The sequence below is a fragment of the Macaca nemestrina genome, chromosome 12, assembly GCF_043159975.1.
Source record: "Macaca nemestrina isolate mMacNem1 chromosome 12, mMacNem.hap1, whole genome shotgun sequence".
In the NCBI taxonomy this organism is placed as follows: Eukaryota; Metazoa; Chordata; class Mammalia; order Primates; family Cercopithecidae; genus Macaca; species Macaca nemestrina.
This window is the reverse complement of record NC_092136.1, coordinates 111,401,955-111,407,113: the sequence shown is the minus strand read 5'-3', so window position 1 is coordinate 111,407,113 and position 5,159 is coordinate 111,401,955. Positions and strand designations below refer to the sequence as shown.

Below are 5,159 nucleotides of genomic sequence, written 5' to 3'. Positions count from 1 at the left end.
CTTGCCCCTCCCCCCGCCCCGCCCCCATCCCGCCCCTCCGAGAACCGCCAAGTTGGTACCAGCCCCTGCCGGCAGCCTTCGGTTTCCTAGGTAGGTGTTGGGATCCACCACGCGCGTGGGGGCCGTCGGAAGCCCACTCCTGTGGTGATCAGGTTTTGGGACCAGTCCAAACCTTGGAGTAGATAGGGGAGAGTCAAAACATACACTTTGGGTTGTGTCCTGTTGGAGTTAGTGGGGGAGTACTTTAGCTTCTTATATCCTCAGTGGGCCTGCCACATCCTCTCCCCTCCCCCTCCAAAAATAGCTAAATAAACTGTAAATTCCTCAGCCCCATCACCCCAATCCCCCCTTCCAAACCAGATTGCCAGGGACAGCACCTGCTACGTGGAAGTTCTGAGAACGTTGCGTTGGAGAATTCATGGCTGAAAGCCTAGCCCTTGGGAGCTAGAGACCTGAACTGGGCAGATATATGCCCATGTGTATAGTTTGTGTGATTTTAAAATTCTGAATCCTTTAAATCTTAGGAAACAATCTGGATTTTAAGTGTAACTGCATTTACTAATCACTCCCACTAAAAGTTGCATAGACTGCAACAGTTGTAAATGATGACTTAAAAGAAGGGATATATCTTAATGAATGGACAGAGCCCCTTCACAGAAAAAAAAGTATGAAAAATTTTGTTAATGTATTCTTATAAAAGTATTAACAAGTGTGTGTGTGTGAATAGCTTTCCCGGGAGATTTTTGTCATGGCAGGAACAACTTAACCACTTCATTGATAGAAAAGTTAAGATTACTGTGGCAGGAACTGAGATGGACATCATAAAGCCAATTTAGCAAAGGAAATGGACACATGACAATAACCACAATTTATGTCTTTATGGCACTTTATTCTTTCAAAATATTAGTAACAATATAGTCTCAAGAAGTTAATAATCACATGTTCATATAATAACATACAGCAATCAGCTAAGAAAAAAATCATATTCCCCATTTTATCTAAAATTTTCATTAAGAGCCTGAAGGAATATTGAAAAAAAAAAAAAAACCCCACATACATACACATTACATACACTGTATTCTTAGTAGCTAAAATGTTGATTTTTAAATTTTGGCTGAGCAATTAATAGGCAATGGATGAAATCAGCATTTTCCAACACCCCTCTTCCCCACACACATTGATGATGCACAGGCAGCTCATTTGGATGAATTCCCAAATCTTTTTACCTGGCCGTGTGGTTAGTGATTGGTACTATCAGCAATCAGCTAACTACACTGCCTGGTAACTAGACTCATGAAAAAAAAAATTGCAGTCTCAAGTTGGTACCCCCACACGTTGTGACAGGCAATTCATTGGTTGAGTTGAAGATCCACTGAGTTGCTGGCTTGGTGAATATTCTACTAGACAATGGCAAATAGACACAGTGAATCATATACAGTATTAACCGTTACATGGGTGGAGGGGCTTCACCTCCAGGGATTTTGCTTTCCTGGTATGAGACTGTTTCATCTTCTGTGACTCCTAGAGAGAGAGCTAACAGTTTAACTGTATCTGGAGAAACCGCGGGTTTTCTCGCACTTGCAGCGGGCGCTCGCGAAGCATGCCAGCGCGGGACCCACGCCGACGCCGCGCTTCTCAGGCACCTTCTCCTCTCGAAGGCTGCGGGCAGCCAGAGCCGGCGTCCTCTTCCCGGCCGGGCGGCGGATGATGCTGTGCCTTGTTTTGATGGCAGTGGAGTTAGTGATTGTAACCACCACAGTACAATCAGCTAATGACACTGCCTACAAACCGAGCACTGGGCGTCCGCGGCTGCAGCTCCCGGACGGTCCGCAGCGCCGACGCGGGGTCGCGGGGTCGGGGCCCGCCTAGGACCCCATTTCACCAGGGGACGCCCGACCATGGGTGGGCGCGAGCGGCCTCCGAGGACACCCCGGGCCCAGCGGGATCCCCGCCGGCCTCGCCGCGCACAGCACGGGTAGTTGGGCCAGCGGGCGGCGCTGCCGGGGAGGACCCGCGCCCTCCCGGGCCGCGCCCCGACCCCGGTGACCCTCGGGAGTGCCGGGCCTCCCCTTCCCGCAGCCTCTCGCTCCTCTCAGGACCCTCCCGCTCAGGTTCGCCTCGCTTTTCCTTTCCCCTTCGCCTCCTCGGCCCGGGCTCCCACTTCCCTCACGCCAGGCTTCAGTTCCCAGCCCCAAACCCTAGAGCTGGCTCTCTCGACCCCGTGCGCCCCGCAGCTCTGAGCGGCCGAGCGACTGTGGCGGGGGCGACCAACCGTCCTTGGAACCCCGCGGGCCGAGGGGCGGGGCGGGCGCGAGACCGGGCGGTGGGGGCGGGGGGGGGGACAGGTGGGGGAGGGGTGGGGGAAGGGAGGAGGCTGAGAGAAGGGGCTGTGGGCGGTCCCTGAAGGGCCTCCAGGGAGACGCCTAGAAGATGGAGGCCCAGATTCTTGAGACATTTCTCTTTCTGATCTAGCAGGAGGGACAAAGAGCTCCACTCCCTCATTCCCCAAGAAGCCCCCAAGCCTACCCAGTTTCCGTGCCCATTCTGCCCTGGGAAAGCGGCTTCCCAGGTACCTCAAATTATAGGTTTGAATTTTCCAAATGGAGGTGGGCTTGGGTAGCCTCTGACACGTGGGAGGATGCCTTTGAGAGTCTCATCTGCACCTTTGTGCTCTGTTGGAGACTTGGCCTTATAGTCTTAGAGGGCCATGCGGTGATGCGAAGGCTGAGCCTTCTAGTCAAATAGTGAGCCAGGCAGCTTGTTAGTTACATCAAATCGTGGTCCTCTTGAGATCAAGGCCATACCATTCAAGACAGTATATATATATAATAAATTACTAAACTAGGGACTGATAGAAATAGAAGGGAGGCCGTTAATGAGAGCTGTAATAGGTCAAAGAAGGTTCCCAGAGGAGATGAGACTTGAGTAGATCCTTGATGCAAGAGTACATTTGGATATTCAGGTTTAGAGCTGTGGATGCCAGAAAATATCTTGTTACAGTTGGGCAAAAGGGACAGTTACAGAGGACTTCTGGGAGATCTCTGCTAATAACTTTCCTTTAGTTACTCCTTCCCCTCTTTGCCTTTAATGAATGAATCAGGAGAGGATAAGGAATGTTCTCTTTATCCTCACCTTGTGAAATTCAGCTGGAAGCAGCTTCCCCTAGAAATATGGTCTTCATGCATCCAGTATAGAGCACTCATTGCTGACACAAAAGACTTAGTTCTAAATTAGTTTCTGTAAAAGAAAACTTCCCATCTATAGATTGATTCCCTAAAACCAGCAAATGGTCTCATAGATGCCACTAGTAACATGAACAGGGGCAGGTCATCTGGATCATTCAATACAAACACCAAAATTACACTATTAAAACAACTAAAGAACTGCCCAAGGATGTTTGAGTAAGTTATAGCATTTTCTTTGCATATGAAAGACAGCACTTTTTTTTTCCCCAAATGCATACTTTGTTCCGTACACCCCGAAGTGAAGGGAAAGAAACCAAAATATAAAATATATATCACATAAAATGTTAATTATAAAAATTAACTTGTAGAATTAAATTGTGAAAGACAAGCCATCTACAATAACTGTATTTTGTATTCATCTTATCTTTGGGAGGGGCACAGTGTTTTAGCACACATTACATAAATGACTTACATTCACTTAAATATACATACGTGAAACTAGGAGCAAAATAGTCTTCATTCCATTAACAATATGCAGACTTAGAGAAGTCTTGGTTAGGAGATAGTTATAAAAACGATTATCTTCTACCAAATTGTTAGTCACTTTTACCCAATACTATATTGAACACTTCTTCCCAACTGATGTTTTACGATTATTAGGTGCATCTTAAATATCTTACCTGAGCTGGATTGCTGCCATCCAAGGCAATGGTTGTGTTAGATGCCTTGAAAAGTAGGTTTCTACAGACTTTTCTCCAAAAGTAATAAAAAATAAAATTCATATGTAAAAGTCATCAAGATGCATTGCCTACTGAAATAACTTTTTAAAATGAGTTTATTTTCTATGTAGTACAACTAAAAATTTAAATAACGACAAAAAATGTGTGTGGCCTAGTTCTGTTGAAAAAAAAAAAAAAGAATGCTTGTTCTTAGGGTTGCTGTTGATTTGGCCTGCAGTTACTAGAGAAACTCCAAGGATCTCATTCCCTCTATGGTTCATGTCTAGGCATGCCTGGAGACCAGGGAGACCCATGATTTAATCTAAGTAAGAATGCTTGTGGTGTTTTAAATGCCCACACAGAAGATTGCATTTGTTTTAGACTGTACCAGGAAGGTACCTTTCAGGGGAATTGTTTACTGTTTTAATTTCTGGGCTTTTGGTGATTAGGGAGATGGAAAAGGAGCCGTCAGGAGAGACAAGGTTGATGATTAAGAGGAAACCAAGAAGAGTATAGAAAACAAATACCTTCTGCTTTAGCTTTGGCACATTTATGTTGACTTAATTTACCACTTCTAGATACAAGACTAGATTGATGGGAATTGGCAATTAGAAAAGGTGGAGATGGGCCAGGCGTGGTGGCTCACACCTGTAATCCCAACACTTTGGGAGGCCAAGGCGAGCGGATCATGAAGTCAAGAGGTAGAGACCATCCTGGCCAACATAGTGAAACCCTGTCTCTACTAAAGATACAAAAATTAGCTGGGCGTGGTGGTGTGCGCCTGTGGTTCCAGCTACTTGGGAGGCTGAGGTGGGAGAATCGCTTGAACCTGGGAGGCAGAGGTTGCAGTGAGCCGAGATTGTGCCACTACACTCCAGCTTGGGTGACAGAGCAAGACTCTGTCTCAAAAAAAAGAAAAAGAAAAAGAAAAATGGAGACAATGGAGACAACATATCCCTCCCTTCAATATATACAAACTCACCATCTCCCACAGCTTTTGAAGGATGTTATTGGAAGAGGAAGAAATGAAGAATTAGACTAATTAGAAATTACTGGATTTTAGCAGTTTCTTTTTAAACCTGTTTTTTTTTTGGAACAGAGTTTTGCTCTTATTGCCTAGGCTGGAGTGCAGTGGCGTGGTCTTGGCTCACTGCAACCTCCGCCTCCTGGGTTCAAGCGATTCTTCTGCCTCATACTCCTGAGTAGCTGGTATTATAGGCAGCCACTACCATGCCTGGCTAATTTTTTGTAATTT

At 46.1% G+C, this 5,159-nt stretch overlaps 1 protein-coding gene across 7 annotated transcripts in view; it reads left to right on the top strand.

The window, feature by feature from the left end:
* LOC105493625 (BTG anti-proliferation factor 4) overlaps window positions 1–5,159 on the top strand; it is a 113,195-nt gene that overhangs the window by 92,721 nt on the left and 15,315 nt on the right. Inside the window, exon 1 of one of the 7 annotated variants that reach the window (XM_011761432.2) lies at window positions 22–90. The exons of 4 other annotated variants lie outside the window; for them this stretch is intronic. The gene's annotated coding sequence lies outside the window, so the exon portion shown is untranslated. Of the gene's footprint in view, window positions 1–21; window positions 91–1,962; window positions 2,112–2,371; window positions 2,570–5,159 lie in introns of those variants that run through there. 2 more of the 7 variants (XM_011761435.3, XM_011761429.2) reach the window with 2 other exon arrangements.